Source organism: Enhydra lutris, unplaced genomic scaffold, assembly GCF_002288905.1.
Source record: "Enhydra lutris kenyoni isolate GAN:26980312 unplaced genomic scaffold, ASM228890v2 scaffoldscaffold14, whole genome shotgun sequence".
Taxonomy (NCBI): Eukaryota; Metazoa; Chordata; class Mammalia; order Carnivora; family Mustelidae; genus Enhydra; species Enhydra lutris.
In genome coordinates this window covers 2,368,399-2,387,880 of record NW_019154098.1, presented here as the reverse complement: position 1 = coordinate 2,387,880, position 19,482 = coordinate 2,368,399, and positions in this window count along the sequence as shown.

The following is a 19,482-nucleotide window of genomic DNA, read 5'->3' as shown; positions in this document are numbered from 1 at the left end:
AGGATGGGGGCTCGGCCCGGTCCTGAGGGCCCAGCACCTGTAAGGGCCCATCAGGCCAGAGGGCGTGCCTAACTAAGGAGGATTCTGTGTTGCAGGGGGGAAGGTGAGCAGCAGGTGTCACTGAGTGACGAGAGCTGACATGAGGACAGGCAGGGAGAGGAGGCTGCCCCAGGACGCAGGGGTTGAGGGCCCCCCCCCAGAGCCGCATGTGGGGCCAGGATTGCTATGACCTCTGAGAGGGAGATGGCCCGGAGCCTCAGCTTCCAGCCTTTTGGGGCAGCAGAAGCCTCCGCCAGCTGGAAGGGGCTTCTGCTCACGTCCCATGCAGAGACATCAAGGCCCAGGCCGGGGCAGTGATGGCGACTGTGTACACTGCTGGGCTCCGGACATGTGGTCTTAGGCTTAGCAGGATCAACTCCGCATCAGGCATGACCCCTGGGCCCCCACGCCTTTGAGGGGCCCATAGACAGCTTTTCATTTCCTTTGAAATAGGAAGAAAAAAGTAAAATTTTAGGTCCAAGAAAACATTTATTTTTAATATGAATATCTTTGTCTTTATATATCAACAGAGTCATAAAGTCCTTTTAATTTATTTTTTGAGGAATAAGGGCCCAACATTCCAGCCACAGGTGTCAGGGTGGCTCGTGGCACAGATCCCCTGGTACGGGTCCAGGTGCAGGGGCTGCGTGTCTCGGGGTCGGAGGCCCCTGGGAGCCACTGGGATGGGGACCCCATTCCAGCCTGAGCATTGCCCTGGCTTCCTTGGTGGTCCTGGGAGAGGTACCACAACCCCTTCAGGGGCCTCAGATTCCCCTTTGTCAAGTGCAAGGGTCAGACCTAGTGCTTCCCAGGGACCCAGCAACCCTGTGAACTCTGGCGAGTCCCTGGAGCTTGCCTTCTCCACTCAGGGCGGGGGGGTTGCATATTGCCAGGCGGGGGCTACCCAGGGGTCCACACACCCCTGTGTGTTGAGGTCGCCTTTGTGGGAAGCTGCTGGGTGAGGTCCTGGTGCGGCGCTGTCCTCATGGTCATCTTGCAGTTGGAGCTGCACGATCCATTCCAGGGAGAAAAGCACAGGCTGGTCCTCACCAGAAGCCCAGAGCCCAGGAGGCTGCTCCTGGGGACAGAAGGGGGGGAAACAAGAAGTGGGAGTGGGAGCTGGGGTGGGCTGTGTCCTTGGGGGCTGGGTGGTTGGGGCCTGAGCCAGAGTGGGAGGAGGGCAAGGAGCTGAGACAGAGGCAAAGAGACAGAGAGACCCAGAGAGACAGGTGGATGCGGGGACAGGAGTAGATACAGAGACAGACAGAGACAGAGAGAGGCAGGCAGACTTGGGGAAGCCGTAGATACAGGTGCAGTGGAGGGGGATTGGGGTGGGGACAGCAGGGGGCAGGAGCCTGGCTACTCCAGGGACCAGGGCCATCTTCGTACCCCTAGTGACACTAATTAGATGTCCCAGATATGGACTCATTGCTGAGCCCTTCAGTGTAGAGTCTGCCAGGGAAGAAAAATGTTGTGTTTTGCTTCCAACACCTTCCCTTGATCTTATCTTGCAAAGAAGAGGGAGAGAAAAGAAACAACAAAGGCAGGCCAGAGAAGGCCAGATTTGGAAGGGACTTCCTGCGGTCACCGGTCACCACATGAGGTAGGGGGATCTGGGGCTGCGCTCACCCCAGAGCCTTCTCTGGAACATCCTCTGCCTGGTAGGGCGGGACGCAGACCGGTGGTTGCCGGGGGCTGGGGTGGGGGCGGGGGAGGGACCACAGAGGGGTCCGGGGTGACTTTCGGGTGTGATGTTCTGAACTAGGTTGTGGTGGAGGTTGCGTGGTGCTGTGACCACAGTAAATGCCACTGAGCTGCTCACGGTAACGTGGTTCGTGTGATGCTTTGTGAATTTCCCGTCCGTGCAAAGCGCTTGCGGTCACTGTTCCTCACCAGATATCCGGCAAGTGCTGGCGACACTCCGTGCCGGGGATGCAGAGGGGGACGGCTCTCAGTGAGCCGATGTCCGTCCGTCTGTTTGCCCAGCCAATTCCTGCACCTGTTCACAGAGGCTCCGGGCCCCCGGCTCCTGCAGTGACCCCCTGACATGGGCCCCGGATGCCCTCAGCTTCCTGTACCTTGCAGGCCTCCCAGCCCCCGCACAGGCCCCAGCTGTCCCAGCATGCAGGCCCTGCCTTCCCTGCTCTTTCCTTCTGAGACCCGGGGGGACTCTGGGGGTGCCTGTTGGATTGGGTTGAACATAGCTCATTGCAGGCCAGACCCGCCCTCTGCAATCCCCAACCTCAGCCCTCGGACCACTTTCATGCCTCCTCCTCTACACTTGAGGGGTTTGGACCAGCTCTGCTGGGGTCCCCTCGAGCCCTCTGGCTCTGGGCCCATTCAGTGACCCCGTGACTCAGTGCCGGGGCTGTAGTCAACGTGCGAAGCCGACTCTGTTCTGGGCATCTCGGCCTCTGGACTCTGCCGGCCGGCTTACGGCTCCAGGACTCTCATCCGGGACCTGAGGGGAAGCGTCTGGAAGCTGGGGAGGCAGGGAAAGGGAGGGAGGTGTTGGGGGCAGATTGCAGTCCTAGGGGGCATGGCGAAGCCTCCCGGGTGGGAGTGGGATTCTGCACTCTTGGGGTGCATGTCTGCGGTGCCTGGCCTCCTGTGTCTCCGGCTCTGTCACCTTGTTGTGTGCCCCCCACCCCGCCTTCTGGGCCTGGGGACCTGCTAGCTTGTCCCACTTGGAAGGGATAAAAACCTACAGGATTGGTTTCCTGACTAAGCTGGGGGAGGGGCCGGGTGGTCCCCAGACTCCCACAGAGATGCGGGGGACAGTGCGGGTGGTCTAAACCGCTGAGGTGTGGAGATGCTCAGGTCCTTCCCCGGCGGCCCCCCGGCTTCGTGTCCCACCTCCTCGACCACCCCGGGCTCCCGGCTGGGCTGGGGCTGGTCCTCTGGCCTCCGTCCTCTGCCCGGCTGGGGCTCTCCCTCCTTCCTGTCCCCTCTCCTGAGGCAGCCTCCTGCTGGCCCCCAGGCCTTGGTCCCAGCTGGGAGTCCTAGTCTGATGTCCCCTGAAGGATTTTCCTGGAGCCTTTGCTTTGTGTCCTGCGGCTTTTGTCCACAAAACCTAAGGGCTTCTCTCCCCTCAGACCTTTGCCCGATCTCCATTTTGAGTTGTCTTCGTTTCCGTTCAGAGGTGGGCAGTGGGGAGGCCGGTGCTGGACACAGAGCTTTATGGGACGGTGTGACCAGTTCCTCTGGGGCTGAGGTGACATGGCTTCCCTGCTCGCCTGCTGGCCTGTCCCCTCAGCATGGTGGGTGCCCCTCCCGGCCCTGGGAACCCTGCCCGGCAGTGCGTGCCACTGCCAATAGCCCCCATTCTCCCATCCAGGGTGCCCTCGCCTTCCCCACTGACTGATGGACACGGGAGACAGAGGCCAGTCTCTGTCAAGAGGAGACCCACATGGGAACCCTGTATGTGCTCGGGCTCCCATGGGATCTGGCTGCCTTTGTGCTCCTTCTCCCAGGAGACCAGACCGCATGGCAACTCCCAGCCAGGCAACCAGACCTAGGGCATGGGGCCAGGAGTGGCCCGAGGGAGTGGGCTGGGGGTAGGGGCAGTGTAGGGCGCGGTACTGCCTAGGGATGGCAGGGGCAGGTCTGGTGGTGGTGGTCACCGAAGGCTGGGGTCGGCCCGTGGGGTGAGTGGGTGGTGGGAGGCGCAGGGAGGGGCGGCTGGTGCGGCGGCCGGCCGGGCAGGTACAGGAGTGGCCTCGGTGACGAGAACGGAACTTGGCAGCTGTTCCTAGGAGCCCCTGACACACTGGAGGGAGGCAGTGACGGGCTGGGGTCTGTTAATCAGTGAGTTCCAGGGCCCGGTGAAGGTCGCGGCCTCCTTGGAAGCTTGTGAAGAGAAGCCCACTTCCTGCTGTGGGGCAGAGCCGGCTTGGCGAGGAGCGCAGGACCTCGTTGGAAGCTGGTGGAACGTTGGAGAAGGCGGGCTTCTCCGGCTGTGGGTCCCCACGTCCCGGCCTGATGGGGAGCGAGGGGGCTCTGAGGTTGGGGGTTTCTCGGAGGTACCCTGAAGACCCCGAGCCCCCAGGGCCCCTGCCGGAGGACTCCTCAGATGCGCCAAATAGGGCAGGCGCCTTGGAGGTGGGGCAGGTCCCTCTCCGGTGGGCTCGCGAGCCCGTCATCATGTCGGATCTCACTGGAGGGCCTCCGGACGATGCTAATACCTGGGTTTCCAGGGCCCCACCCTGCCGCCCTACTGGGGAGGACAGTGCAGGGTCAGGTGCTCCGGCAACCTTGCCGTCACCCATTCTCCAGTAGGGCCCCTGGGGCCACCCACCCAGCTGCCTGGGGGTCCTCTAGCTCTCGGGTGCGGGTGGTTGGGGGCACGCACCGCTGTCAGCAGAGCCTGATGCTGGTTCTTACCCTGAAGACCAGTGCCTGCCTCTGGTGCCCCCGCCCTCGGAGCCCCGGGCTTGATGGCCCTTCCCCGAGCCCACTCGGAGCTCTGTGCCCCGCTCCAATGGTGGCTGTGCCCGCCTCATTCTGCTACCCCGTGTTTGAGTCGGCCGTGGGGCCGGGGCGCCGGCATCCCTTGGGATCCGAGGCCTTTCCACAGGCCTTCCGGCTGCGCCCCATTCTCAGGCTTCCCCGCCAAGTCTTCGTGACCTCGGGATGACCTTGCCCTCTTGGACGTCAGTGTCCAGGTTGGGGAAACAGAAGCTTCTGACCAGAACAGAGCAACCCACCGTCTTGGAGGTTCCTGGAGTCATGCTTCTCGAAGCTCGGGCCACCGACCAACCCTACGGATGCCCTAGCGGCTTGGTTCCCCTCCCAGAAACTAGAGTTGATTCACGGCCCTGCTGTCATATGGCTTTGAATCCCAGGTTAGTGGTTTGTGTTTTGGGCTGCAGGCGTGGCCGTGTGGACGGGCATCCTGGCCCTGGGGGGACCACGGTGTTGAGGCCTTTCCAGCAGGTGGTCTCCACTGTCGGGTGGTGGGCCCTTGAGGGCAGGGTTTGCCTCGGCCGTCACTCAGCCCTAGCGCCTGCCGGCAGCCCGCCCACGAGAAACCCGGTTCTGGGGCAGGAATGCGGACATCGGGCAGGTGGGGCTCTGCTCCCTCCGTTTCCTCAGCTGCAAAGCGGGCATGCCAGTCCACGGCCCTGTGTCTGCAGCGCGAATCCACACTGTGCTGCCGGCAGACCCGGGGGCCACGAGTTTGGAGGTGCCCGCACCCCTGCGGCTTCCGTCTCCGCCTGCAAGAGCATTCCTGGGCTTTCCCGCAGAGCCAGTGGTGTGTATGCCCCCTTGGGGGCTGCGTGACATACAGTCCCCGCACCATGGCGCTCGTCCGGAGTCCACGGCCTTCCCAATTCAGGTTCCCTCTGGCCCCAGGGCTCGGAGCAGGGATCTGGGAGGTGACATAGTGGTGGTGCCAGCGGCCAGCAAGGGGCTGGCCGAGTGGGCGCAGGGAGGCCGTGGCCGTCTTCTCTCCCAGGTGCCCACTGTCAGAGCCTGTCCCAGAAGGTGTCCCCCTCTGCCTGAATCCCCAGGAGACTCTCTCAGGGGCCGGGCTGTGCGTGAACAGCCGGGACCCACGTCCAGGTCCCCGGAGCCACGCATGGAGGGGCCAGAGTGCACAGTCTGGAACTGGGCTGTCCTCTGGCTGCCGGCCCCTCCCCCTCCTCTGGGGTACAGCAGCCCCCTCCAGCCCGCGGGAACGTGCGGGTGAGCTCCTGCCCTCCCCAGCTACTCATGGTGACAGTGGGCCACCCACTCACCATCACTGCATCCTGGCAACACGGGAGCATCTCAGGACCACAGGGAAGTGGCCCTTTATCTTCATGGCCGCCAACCCAGGATGACAGGATTGGGATGAGTCCCGAAGCTGCCGCTGACCCTCGAGCCAAATGAGGGGCCGGGGGATATGGGCTTGCATCCCGCTCCTGTCCCCACCTTTCTGAGCCTCAGTTTCCTGGTCTGTGGAACGGGGCCATGGCCCTTCTCTTGCTATGGTGTGGCCCCGTGTTGGACCCCAGGCGTCCATGGTGCTCGTTCTCGTCCTTCTCTGGCCTCCCGCCTGGCGCCCGAGCTCCACATTTCCCAGCCCGAGTCTGTGTGTGGTCATCGCGTCTGCTGGAGGCCAGTGCTGGATTCCAGGATCCTGTTTCCCTCCTTCACCTGCCCGCTGCTTGGGGGCTGGCTGCCGCGGCCATCTCCCTGTGGACACCATCAGCCTCTTTGGCTCAGTCTACTGGGCTCGCACCTCCCGTCCCTCTCCTGCTCTGGGGTCTCTCCACCGCACTATAAATCTGACTCCTTTTCTTTCCACCCAGGAAGCCTTGCCACCTCTCGGGCACCCTGGGGACCCGGCCCATCGCGAATGATCAGGACCAGGGAGGCGTTAGCACTGCTCCCAGCAGGAGCCGGCCAGTCCCGCAGCGGCCACACTGGGCAGCTGCAGCCACGGGAGGATGGCGGAGGGGGCTTGCACATCACAGCCCATGGGTGGCCACAGGGGCCTCGCTGCCTCCGGGTGGTGGGGACTGCCGTGTGCCAGGCTGGTCATCAAGGAGACTCCAGCTCGTGGCCGGGTGGTGCCAGTGTAGGGAGGTGCAGGCTCGGGAAGGGGGCCCAGGGCTGTGGCCACATGCTGAGGACAGCACCCCAGGCACCTGCAGGGATGAGTTCTGTAAGGTGAGGGAGAGAGAGCCCTCCAGGCTCAGTGTGTGTCTGCCGGCAGACAGACCCCGCGGCCACTGCAGGACGGGCCCCTGGGTGTTGGTGACCACGGAAGGAAGGCTAGCCTGGTGGGTGCCCTGGGTGAGGGGAGGAGCATGTTGGGGTGGTGGGATGGGACATTTGGCGGGACCCCCAGCCTGCTGCAGGAGATGAGTGGGGGGAAGCGGCAGAGCTCAGCTCGCGGCTCCCTGTTTGGGTCTTGTCTTGGCCTCAGTCTCTGTCCCCAGAAGTGCCTGGAGGCCAGGTGGAGGGTGTGGAAGGAGGTGCCCAGGGCTTTGCTGACCTCGTTTTCTCACCCGCAAGAGGGCTGGCGGCCCCACAGGGACATGGTTGGGGTCTTGCCTGAGAAGCTCTTCCTTGTGCCAACGTTCCAGGTCCGGGTATCGTGGAATGCTCGTGATCGCTCCTGCGGGAAGCATCTCTCTAACCCATCTGACAGATGAGAAGCCTGAGGCCTGGTGGACTCACCTCATCTGACTTCAAGTCCTGCCATTGGTCCCCCTTCCCAGGAGCTGAGGGAGGCAGATGCCGGACCCCTGCATGCCTCCCTGAGGGGCCCAGCCCCCATCTCAGGCCTGCTCGTGCTTCTCCGTGAGACCTGATTGTCCCCGAGCCTGACTGTCTTCATCTGAGCGAGGGGGCTGGGGATGTGCTCGCTTGTGGGGAAGGGGCTCCTGGCAACAGAGCCCCCCACTCAGGAGCCCCTGCGCAGGAGCCCCCCAAGCAAGTGCTGGGCAGGGGAGGCTTGGGATGGCTGCGAGCAGCAGGGGCGGCGCCTTGGCCAGCCCCCAGCCCCCTCCTGCCCTGGGCGGAGACACATTACTCCTCTGCTTCTCTGCGATGACATTTAATCCACACGGGGGCTGGCGGATGCTTTATTTTTGGAGCTGACTTTGATTTGGGGAGGGTATTGTTAGCTCCCGGGATAGGTTTAAAAGCAAATACTACTGCTTCTTACCAGCGGCACCTAGGAGCCTCTGCAAAGGCGCCTTCCTCCCACCAAGACGTCTAGACTTTGTCTGCTTGGCACCTGCCAAAGGGGAGCCCTTGTTCTCTCTCCAAGAGGAAGGAGGGAGCCCTGGCCTGGGGGCTTCCCGCCAGCCCCACCTGGACAAGCACACAGGTGCCTCCCTCTGGCCTCGGTTTCCCCATCTGACATGGGTGAGGGAGGATGACAAGGTCTCTCTGGGCCGCACGTCTTCTCTGCTGCTCCCGCCCCAGAGGGAAGAAGGATGAGGCAGGGCTTTTCCTCCAGCTGATCAGGGTGGTGTGATTTGCATGTGATTTGCATGTGATTTGCATGAATATTCATGCAGATTTCATAAGGTACCAGGTCCAGCCATCACGGAAAATTCCAGCAAACAGACCTGGGCAAAACGCCAGTGATTGTTCTGGGCCTCAAAGGCAGCTTCACGGAAACCGTCCCTCTGGCGTGTCCTGTAAGCCGTGTCCCAGCATTTTGTGACCCGGATCCCTCGTCTGAGCGCCAGGAGGGGTCCGGATGGAGTGTTTGTGTCCCGTCTGGACAAGACTCCTGTGCCTCCATCCAGCCCCAGGACTCCCCAGGGGTTGTCCTGCAAGTCAGGGTGGGGGCAGATTTTTGGGTCCTGAGGTTGGGGTCCCTGGGGTCCCCCTAAGACACACATCTCTGCAGAATGCCTCTGTCAGGAGGTCCTGACCGAGGAGTCAGAGCTGCCCTCGGGGTCCCTACCTTCCCCACCCATGCCTCTCCTGGTTAATGCCATCCCCCAAATGGTTTCCACGTTTCACATGTGAACTTGATCACATCCCCCTTCCCCCAAACACCGCAAACAAAACAACAAAGCCCAGACCCTCCAGTGGCCTCTCTTTGTTCTAGGAACAGTATGACCCCCACTTTGGTCTGCACGGTCCTTGGAGCTTCTCCTGTCTCTGTGGGCAGCCTGAGCTCCCAGCCTGTCCCCTCCTCACTCCCCGGCTCACCCGCTTCCTGCATCGTGGGGCGTTTGCACGTGCTGTTCCCACTGCTGTCATGCTGTTCCCCCGCCTCTCTCCTTGCAGCACTCCGCTCGCAACCCTGCCCAGTGGGGTCAGACCCCACCAGAGCCACTCACAGGCCCGCTCCTTCTGCGTGGCACTTGTGGCCACGGTCGTGGTGTGGCACCAGCGGGGTGTCTGCCCGGTCGCTGTCTTGCCGCGGGGCAGTGAGCTCCACTGGGCGGAGGCCAGGCCGGCCTCGGGGTCAGGCCCTTTGTTCCCCGCTGCCGCCCGCACGCAGTAGGTGCCCCCTGAAGGAATGATGAGTGGCTGACTCTACCCACATTCCTCCCTTCTGTCTGACAGCCCCAGAGAGGCGGACTCCCGAGGCCGGGGCCCGTTTCCCCTCCCACGGTGGCCCCGCAGGGCAGGGCCCAGCATCGGGCCAGCTCAGCACGGAGGCCGCCTCCTGACTCGCTGTCTCCCGACTCGCTGCCTCCCGACAGGAAATGCGGCTGTGCCAGCGGCTTCCTGCCTGGCCGACCCGGGGCACGTGTTTTAGGGGCTTTTGTTCACACAGCTCTGTCTGGCCGCTCCAGTGCCTGTTCCGTCTGTGGAGAACAGAGCAGGGCCGGCAGCTGGTGCTGCTCCGAGACAGACCCCCAACCCCGCCACGGGTGGTGGCCCCGTGGAGCGGGCCTGCCGTGGGCACAGGGTGGCTGGCTGTGCGGCCCTGGGAGGCTCGGCTAGGCGGCAGAGGGTCAGCCCTCGGGACCCCACGGCACGCCTGGCTGCGGGCGGTGCCGGCAGGTTCCCTGGAAGGATGCAGAGCCGGGGCTGGTGGGCTCCCCCGTTCAGTGAGTGCTTGCGAGCACCCACACGTCCTGGGCCCGCTGAGTGCGGCTGGGATGGCCTCTCCGAGGGTACGCTCTGGCAGACCAGAGGGGCGGATGAGCAGGCCCATGAGCGTGTGGACGGAGCGTCGCAGGTGGTGGTAACCGCGGCCCGGGGTCCCCACGGTGGCCGCCGTCCCTGCTGCACACCCTGTTCGCCTGTCCTGTCCTGCCACTGGCCCCAGCACCCTTCCCTCGCCTTGGCCAAGGCCGCGAGAGCAGAAGGGAGGCAGGCCGGTGCGGGGCCAGCACAGGTCGCCCGTGATCTTCTCGGCGGATGAGCGTGGACCGCCGGACGGTGCTGCGTGAGAGCTGGGCTCCCTGTCGCTGCAGTGCGACCTGTCCCCTGCTGACAGGTGGAGACACAGTAGCCCAGACAGAGGGGGCAGGTGCCGACATGGGCCGCTGGTAGCCATGGGGCTCCCGGTTGTGCTTTGCCATGGGAGGCCCTGGTAGGAGGTGGAAGGAGGCCCTGCACCCCGCGTCCCCTGCAGGCTGCAAGTGGCCGTGAGTGGGCTCATCCCCGAGGCCCCGCCCCTGCCGGTAGCCCCCCTATTTGGCTGCTGGGGTGGCGGGCGCTGGTATCTTTCCTGCTCCTGCCTGTGGTGGGCTCTGGGCAACTCAGCCTCCCTAGTCGGTGTCCTTTACCCCACCCACTCATCTAGAAACAGCCCCTCCTTTAAGCTCTCAACAGTGACCTCTGAGCGTCCCCTCTTTTGTGCCAGGACACTGGACCATGTGCTCGGCCCGTGGCTGTGTGTCCTGGGCCTTCCTCTTTTTCTGAGTCTGAGCCGGGTACCATGCCTGGAGCTTATCCATATCCCTCCTCCCACCCCTGCTCCTTAGGGCTCTGGGGGAGGCCTGGTAGCCAGGAAGGGACACATCACTCTCCCACGGTGGCTGCTCAGGGCTGAGAACGGTTTTCCCTGGAGGAATGCGGGCAGCAGGAAGAGAATGGGCGGGTATGTGGCGAGGCCTCTGTGAGCTGAGGTCCCCAGTCTGGAGGGAGAGCTAGGAGGTGGGATTCTGCAGAGCTGGCCCAGGAAACTGTAAGGGAACAAGGCCAGAATGATCACGCCGTATCCACTAGACATTTGGGTTTGGGCTGCCTTTCTCTGTACGAGGTCAGCCGTCCGGGTTAGACGCACAGACCTAACAGGCAGCTGAGACCCTGATTCCAGGCTCCGGCACTAGGACTCACTGCTGTGTAGCCCGGGGAGAGCCCATGGCCATCTCTGAACCTTACTCTGCACCAGCAAATGGAAAGAGTGATCATTCGTGGGGTGGCATTCAAAGTCAAGGTCAAGGTCAGGGGTTGGAGAACTTTTCCTATAAACACACAGATAGCTGATCTTTCAGGCTTTGTGGCATATATCAATTAATGGGCATAACAGTTTCAATAAAACTGTATTTATAAAAACAGACAATGGGCCAGATTTGATCTGTAGGCTGTAGGCCGCAGCAGTGAGGGCCGGGGAACTCTTCTGTATGTACTCAGCTCCTGGAGACATAAATACCACCCTTAGACAGTCCTTGCCTTGACCTTGTCAACAACACCTGCCCATTTCTTTTCCATGAAAAAACTCATCTTGGGGTGTATATCAGAGAGGGCTCCCTGGAGGAGGTGATGTCTGAGCTGCTTTCGCGCTCCGAGAGGCATGCTGCTAGCTGGAGGGGAGAAGTTTGCTAAAGGAGGAGTGGTGGCCCAGGGAGGGACTGCAATTTGCACATTTAAACCAGAGCAGGCTGTCAGAGCCCCTAAAACCATGATGAATGCGCCCGGGCTTCCAGCGGCCGCCCACGTGCTGCTGAGCGATGGTGATTTACGACGGCCGAGATTTTTCTTTAGCAAGTGGTTTTCGGAGTAAAAAGAAAGGTCACCGCGAGTTAGGCCTTACATACCTTATCTTGCTGCCTGCCAGCCGGCATTTCCCTCCGAACCTGGCAAAGCCCGATGAGCGTGTCAGCTGCTGGGAACGGGCGTTATTGTCCCATAAACAAACGCGGGACTAACTCCAGGAGCACATGCGGCCGAGCAGGCGTGCTAATCTTCTCTCGGAGTGGGCAGGGGCAGCAGTGGGCGCGGCGAGGGCTCAAAGAAGGACGGCCACGCTGGGCTGCAGGACGGGTGGCTGTGCAGGGGTCCCGGGCTGGAGGTGGGGAAGAGGGAGGTGGGCAGCTCTGCCCGGTGTCTGCGAGTGGAGGGAAGAAGAGACACTGAGCTGCGTCAAGCTTGTGTTCTTGGGGGGACAGGCAAGGGAGAAGGAGGGAGAATCATCAGCAGGTGCCATGCCCAGCGCAGAGCCTGACGCGGGGCTCGGTCTCACCACCCTGAGATGATGACCCGAGTTGGACCCTCGTTAGCTGAGCCCCTCAGCAACCCCCAGGTCAATCTCATCTCGAGACCCTTGCCTTAGTTACATCTACAAATACGCTTATTCCAAAAAAAGGTCACAATCTGAGGTTCCAGGTGCAGAAGTCTGTTTTGGGGAGGATACTAGTTGGGGCCGAGGGTGGGCCGGGCAAACAGGCAGGGCAGAGAGGGCACCGGGGGGATCCGCTGTTCTGGGGGAGGGTCCTTCCTGCCTCTTCCAGCTTCTGGGGGCTCCAGGCACCCTGGGGCATGTGGCCGTGCCCTCAGTCTCTGCGTCGTTCCCCACGTGGCCTATCCTTCTGTCTGCGTGTCTCAGATGTCTCCCTGCCTTTTCCTTATAAGGACACTTACCGTTGGAGGAAGGGCCACCCGGAAAATCCAGGACAATCTCCTCATCTCACGATCTTTAATTCAATGATACCGGCAAAGATGCTTTTACCAAATAAGGATTTCCCCCTTTTTGGGGCCACCAATTCCCCTGCACAGCGGAGGGAGACATGATCTGCCCCTTTCAATGGTGGCGAGTGGGGCCGAGAGCAGGGGCCTCCCAATGCCCAGCAGAGTCACCGGGGACGGGCAGGGGAGAGGCCCCATGGGGGCCTCAGTCCTGAGGATCTCAGGGGGTGTGGGCTGCACGCTTGTGAGCAAGGCCACAGAGGTGGGGGGAAGGGAGGAGCCAGTGTGCAAATCCCAGTGTCATGTGACCTTGGGCGAGATCGTGCCTTGTTTTCACTCGTTTATTTTATGCTGCTCTATTTCCCTTGATCTCGGTCCCGTTCCCAAGAAGCTGAATGGGAGCAACATTGCGTGGAAAGAGCCCACGGCCCGCGATGGCCGTTGACACCCAGCGGGTCTGCTTGACCCTCCAGACCCTCCATGACTTGCAGGTGCGCCGTTCTGCCTCTCCCGTCTAGCCCTGGGAGGAAGGTGGGGATAGTGACTGTGATCCCTGCAGTGTGTGTGGGGCAGGGATCCTCATGTCCCATCAGATGGGTGACGATCCCGCGGGCCATGGCTGTGAGTGTGGCGTGGGGTCTTTCTTGAGCGGCGTCCGTCTCCAGGAGAGGCAGGAAATGGGCTCAGAACATGGGCTGGGGGCTGCCTGGACCTTGCTCTCCCAGTCCTGACCTCAGTGACTGTCCCGGTGGCAGGGCCGAGACCTGACACCTGCCCGGGAGGCTGCCAGGGGGTTCTGGGAAGAGGATAAGGGTGGGGCTGCGTGGACCTGGGCTGTGCTCCTCGGGGTGCCTGGGACATGGCGAAGGAACTCTGGCTGGCGGGGTCACTGCACAACCCCGTCCCACCATCTGAGGAAGTGAGTGGCGACCCGAGACAGGCAGCCGGCCTTGGACCCAGCCCTCCCGCAGGCTCAGCCCTGGGCAGCCCTGACCTGAATGCTGGGATGACCAGTGCAGGGGGCAGTGCACAGGCGGAGCTTGCCTGAGGTGGGGACGGAGGGGTGAGGTGAGGGCGAGAAGAAGCTGATGTGGTATTGGGTCACGCCAACAGAGGTAAGTCAACAGGAGGGGAGAGCCGGCTTCACTCTTTCCTCCGTCAGTACGTGACTATGGCACTGAGTTTTGGTTATTCTCTCTGAAGGGATGGGTTCACTCATCCATCCATCTACCCCCTTGTTTGTTTCCAGAAGAAAACCAAGCAGGAAGTGAGGGACCCTGGGCCCATCACCCCCTCGTGGGTGAGTGGTCCTCACCGGCCCCCAGGTGCACGCCCCTGCTCGGGAGTCAAGGGTCTGCCGGCGATGGCCCCACCTTCACGTTGCCTGGGGCCTAGGCCACCACTGCCCCTTGAGCATGGTGGAGCTCGGCCCCCGGGCCTGGCCAGAGCAAGCAGAGACAACCCACCCGGGACAGCTGAAGCCGCAACACAGCGACGTGTTCTCCCAGCAGAACTGGAGGGTCCTTAGCGACCTTGGGTCACTTCCCGTCTGAAAGCTGATGTGGAAGCGAATGACGGCGTTACGGGCTAAACTGTGTTACTCAAGTCGCATGTTGGAGTTCCCACCCCAGGGCCTCAGAGCGACGGTGCCCGGAGACGGGTCTTTGCAGAAGTGATGAGGGTAAGGGAGGTCAGTGGGGGCCCTGATCCACGCTGACCAGTGTCCTTACGAGAAGGGGAGAGTGGGACGCAGACATGCACTGGGGGACGACCACGTGAGGACATGGGAGGGGACGGTCATCCACACGCCGGCAGGGAGGCTTGGGAGGACCAGCCACGCCCGCGCCCAGGTCCCAGACCCCCAGGCTGTTTCTGCTGTCTCAGGCGCCCGGCCTCTGCTTGTCATGGCGACGCCGGCTGACCCGTCTGGTGGGAGGGGGTGTTCACGCAGCCTCTTCCCATCCTTGGGCAGTGACCCCCACCTCTGCCCATGTGGGAGCTCCCCAGGATAGACAGTCAGGGTGAGCCCAGGGTCAGAGGGCCCGTGGTCACCAGCCAGGGCCACTAGCAGACCACTGTGTTGTGAGCCGATGGAGGTCTCCGCTGAGTCTCAGACGTGATGTGTGTGCTCGGTGGTGGGCAGGGACCCCCATGAGACCCATGGAAGGAGCAGACGTGGTGGGTGGTGGGCACAGGGCCACGAGGAGCGGCTAGGGAAGTAGAAGGCTGAGTCAGCGTGGGGGTGGCCATGATCTCAGGCTGAGGCCAGGCCTGGGTCTGGAGCTGGGACTGGGGTGGCAGGTGGTTGGGCAAAGTTGGGGCTTAGGCAGAATCAGGTGGTCGGGCAGGATTCTAGGAGTTGGGTGGGGACGGTTGTGGTTGAGGGGAATTGGGCTTAGCTGTGGGTTTAGAATAGGGTGAAGATCTGGTTGGTGGGGAGATAGAGGTTGGGGCAGGGTAAAGCCTTCTGCTCTGGAGGGCCGCCTGGGTTATGACGACAGAGGGGCCAGAGCCTTGTGGACTCTGGTTCCGTTTCCCCAGGCTGGGCTGGCCCTGGTGTGATGATTAGTCACCGCAGGGAAGCCTCCTACCTTCAGGGGAACGCTGGCTTGCAAGGTTCCTTGGCCATCCTGAGCTTGCTTCTGCCACAGGGCCTTTGCACCTGCTGCTTCCTGCCTAGAGCACTCTGCCCCAGTTCCTCACCTGGCTCACTCCTCCACTGTGTGATGTCCCCACACGTCTGAGGGATTTCCCGGCCTCCCCGTCCAGAGGACCCCATCTCCTCCTGACCACGTGACTCCAGTCCCTTGCCCCATGAATCCCCCTTAAACGCCTTGTATTTTGCGTGTGTTCATCGGTCTCCCCCACCGGCCGGCGAGCTGTGCGGGCAGGGGCTTTGCTTCCCCCGCTGCTGCTCTGTTCCCAGGGCTAATGCGGTGCTGGGCTCCTGTGGGGACTCAGTCTCCATCGGTGAAGTCATGAAGGAAGGAGCGATGTCCGCCTCATTCCTGAGGACTCGAGGAGCGGCTCCTGTGAGCCAGGCGCAGAGGATGGAAGGCTGCGGTGAACAACGGCGACGAGATCGCGGCCTCGGCAGAGATCCACTCCTGTGGGGAGAGCCAGACGGGAAAGAAGTGCCCTGAGCTTCTGCCAAGGTCAGGTGGGCCGAGTGCGGGCGGCGAAAACCCAGCAAGTGGGTAGGGAGGCGTGGAGGGGCGGGGCCGGGGATGTGTCTGGGGTGGTCGGAAGAGGCCTCCCTGCTCCGGGGACCCTAAAGCAGGTGGGGGTGAGGGCGGGGCGGAGGGGTGAGCTGGGGGCGAGCCGGACACAGGGCTGCGGGCAGACCCAAGAGGGAGGCTGCGTGTGTTGGGTGAAGCGTCTGGGTTCAAATCCTGCACGTCCAGGGCCTGGCCTTCGCGTTGTTGCCTGTGAAATGGGTCCCCGGAGGCACGCTCCCCTGGAGCTGCTGCTGGAGCAGGGAGAGCCTCCAGCCTCCTCGGGAAAGGCGGCTTCCTTTCGTCCTTTTGTTGTGATCATTACAGCGCCAGCAGCCTCTTTGTTGCCGCCTGGAGGTAGACATCTGAGATGTTATTTTCCGCGGCTCACGACCCTGTTTCTTGGCACCAGCGAGGCGGGAAGCTCACGCTGTTTCCTGCCTGGCAGAGCGCCAGCCCCTCCAGGACGCCTCCCACCCCATCCACGTCCCTGGCGCTCAGCCTTCTCCCCCACCTGCCCTGCCGGGCGGCGGTACACTGGTTGTGCTTCTGAATTTGACTTTCATGCCTTTCCTGCTGGGGGGCTGTTGGCATCAGGGCAGGAACGGGACTGCTGACGTGAGCGGAAGCTCTGGGGCCCCTGAAAGGGCCCGTAGCTTGTCTTTGTGGGAGCCCGCAGGCCTGGGCCCGCCCTCTTGTTCAAGCACGGGTTCGTTTCCCGTGTGAGGGGGTCCCCAGGCCCAGGTCTGACTCCTCTTCCGGTGACAGGACCCCTGTGGAGGCTGAGACACAGACAGGCAGGGAGGCACCGGCTCTGTCTCCAGCCCCGTCCCCCATGTGATGGGGTCCCAGAAAGCATTTCTGCTAAGGGGACTGTGGCTCGGAGGAGAGGGGAGGCCACCGCCAATCTGACAGTCTGGGCTCGGACGTCTCTGGCCTCACCCGGCAAGGGCTGCTCGCTCCCGGGCGGCCGGTGGTGTCCACGCGGCGGGGTTGCCTCCCCTGCTCCTGAGGTTGTCCGAGGATCTGTCCACCCCTCTCCTGGGCTGTGCTCAGGGCCAGACCCTGCCCTCACTCTTCCTGCTCCCATGGCTCCCGTGGGCCCACACCAGAGACACCAGAGCTGTGGACGGCCCCTCTGCCTGAGGTCGGATTGTCACCCGGCTAGGGCAATCGATCCGGGCTTGGTCGTGCATCTGCCGGAGCCTCAGGCGGCTTCCGGGCGGACCCTGCAGGCCCCCCTCCCTGAGGGGTAGCTGCGGGGGCCCCCGCTCTGCCTGGCTGGGACAAGACAGCGGGTGCTGCTGGCCACGCATCCGAGTGGACTGAGTGTGGGCCGCGGAATCACGTTAAAGCTGCAGCTTACTGAGGTCTTAAAAAACAGCGTTTAGCGAGAGGCAGGGAGCTGTTGGTCTCCGCAAGCTCCTTTTCCATTTTTTTGGTGCATTTTATTGATTCCTGCGCTGAAATAGTCTTTCAGCGTTTTAAAATAGAATCTAGGCGAAGGGATCCCAGTGTCGGGATTTAAGGGGAAATTGACCCGGCTCTTCATAAAATCACCGAGAAGGCAAGATGCCGGGCGCCAGGAGCGGGCCCCGCGCCGTGCCGGCCTCTCCACGTCTTTGCAGCCCTGTCCCCGCTTTCTGTTGGAAAAAGTCACCCGGACAGTTGCTCACATGGACCCAGACTTCTACTGCAGCTGATTTTCTCTTTTCTCTGTCCTGGATGAGCGGGAGGGGGTGTGCGGACGGCTTGGGTCAAAAGCCCCGAGATCCCGACGGAATTGCGTGGCTGAGCCTGGGGGCTCCACAGCCCCCATGTGGCCCCATGCCAGCCTCTACCTGGCACCCCTGGGGAGACCCCCAGGCTGTTGGGCAGCTTTCCTGAAGGGCCCCCCTCCAGGGGAAGGGAGCCACACTGCAGAAATGGCAGGAGGTTTCCTATGTGAGGGGTCTTGCCTTTCGGAGGGAAATGCACCTGCGTCCTGGGGGCTTGGGCAGCTGCTGCGGCTGGAGGCCTGGTCAGCCTCCTGGCCCAGGTCTCCTATCTGCCAGCCCCTTGTTGCCCAGGGTGGTGTCCAGGCCTCAACCACGTGAGACCACGGACGGCTGGCGGGGACTCTGGTGCTGACGGTGTACACTGATCTTTCTCAAAGCCTTGCTCTCTGCAAGTTTCCAGGCAGGATAGCCGCTGCCGTGGACCCTCCTGCCCTCCACCGCCGTCCTGGGCGGGGGGCTGGCTCAACCAGCTATGGGGGACATCCCTGCTTCCTGGTCCCTGGCCTCAGCCAAGTGCCGTGCCCCGCTTCTGCTGCTGGAGCGGATCCTGGCCCACCTCTAGTCACCCTGGCCTGAGTCTGCCAACTGGCGGGTCTTTTGACCCCGAGGAGACCCAGGACAGCTGTGGAGGGAAGTGCCCAGTCCTTCTGTGAGACCCGCCCTCCCCTGGCTTGGAGCGCCATGTGGACATGTGCATGACCACTGTGGTCATCCTCTGGAATTCGGGACCTGGTCCTCCTCACTCCTGCTTTTCTTCCCCTGGCTTTGTCTTGCTCCCAAACCTTTGCCGGCTCCCCAGGGCCCCCGGAATCCAGAGTCTAGCCCTCTGCCCGCAGTGTCCCCAGCAGGGCCACCGTCTCTTCCTTGGGTCAGTGTGTCCAGTCCCCTGGCCCCTGCCATCGAGACCACTGTCCCTCCACCTCAGGGCCATGGTTTCCACAGACCGGGTTTAGCCCCACCTCCCCAGCCTGCTGGTGGCCGTTGGCTTGCGGCTCAGCTCTCAGCCCGGAATGGGCCGGCGTGACTGAGGTCCAGAGGGCAGTGAATGTCCCTGGGGCTTCTGTACTGTCCAGAGGAGGGTCCCGTGTTGTCCCAGACCTAGGGAGACAACCCTAATGGGTTGTCTTTCCACTGCCGGGAGGCCCCCATCTTAGAGCTCCCCCCAGCCCCTGTGCCAGGAGGCCTTTGTCTCAGAGCTCCCACCCCGGGGGCTTGCTCCCTGCCTGCAGCCCTCCTGCCTCCAGCAGACACTGTACCCTTGACTTTTCCCTTGACCTCTCCCTATGAAACGTCACCTCGGGCTGAGCGTTTTCTGGGGCCCCAAGCAGGCTCTTTCCATCTGCCCACCTCCCCTCTAACCCGATCCTGTCTCCCTGTGGTGCCCTGAGTCCAGAATGGCCCAGAAGCGCAGGGGGAGAGGGGAGGGGCCTGAGGGAAAGGTAGGTGAGGCGGCAGGAGGGGTGCAGGAGGCTGGGGGCAGAGCTGGGGACCGAGAACGGTGGAGGGGGCGGACGGTGTCCTTCTGGGGAGCACCGCTGTCCTCCTCCTTGGAAGGGAGCCTCTGCTGGGGTCGGGCTGGGGATGGGGACACAAGCCTCCATCAGCCTCTCGAGAAGCTGCGTCGAATCAGGGCACAGGGCCTGGACGGACATCGAGCCCTCCTCGGGGGGCCCTCCTGGGTCCCTTCAGGGAGCACGTGGCCCCGAGGAGAGCCAGGCCCGGGGCCCCTCCTCACCACCGCCCCCTCTCAGCTCTCACTGCCCCGAGCAGGTGAGTAGCCCGGTCAGCTGGGCCGCGATCTCGGAGCAGACGCTGCGAGCAGTTAGCTCTCCTGGAGTTAGGGCTGCAGACGCGCAGCCTCTTGTTGAAGCACAGGGTCCCGCCGGCGGGAGGTTCGTAGGGAAGGTGATCTCAAGGCCGGGCCCTGGAGGCCGGGGCTCCGAGGCCCGGGGTCTCCTCCTGCCCTGCGCCCAGTGCTGGGGGGCTGGAGGCCAGGGCGGGCTCTGCGAAGGGGCTACGCGGGGGTGACGGACACGGCTGTGGGGCCCTGCGCTGTCCCAGCCGCGTGCCGGCGGCTCGGCCTGCCCTTGTCTGTCCTGCCCTGAGACCCTGCCCCGGGCTGAAACGAG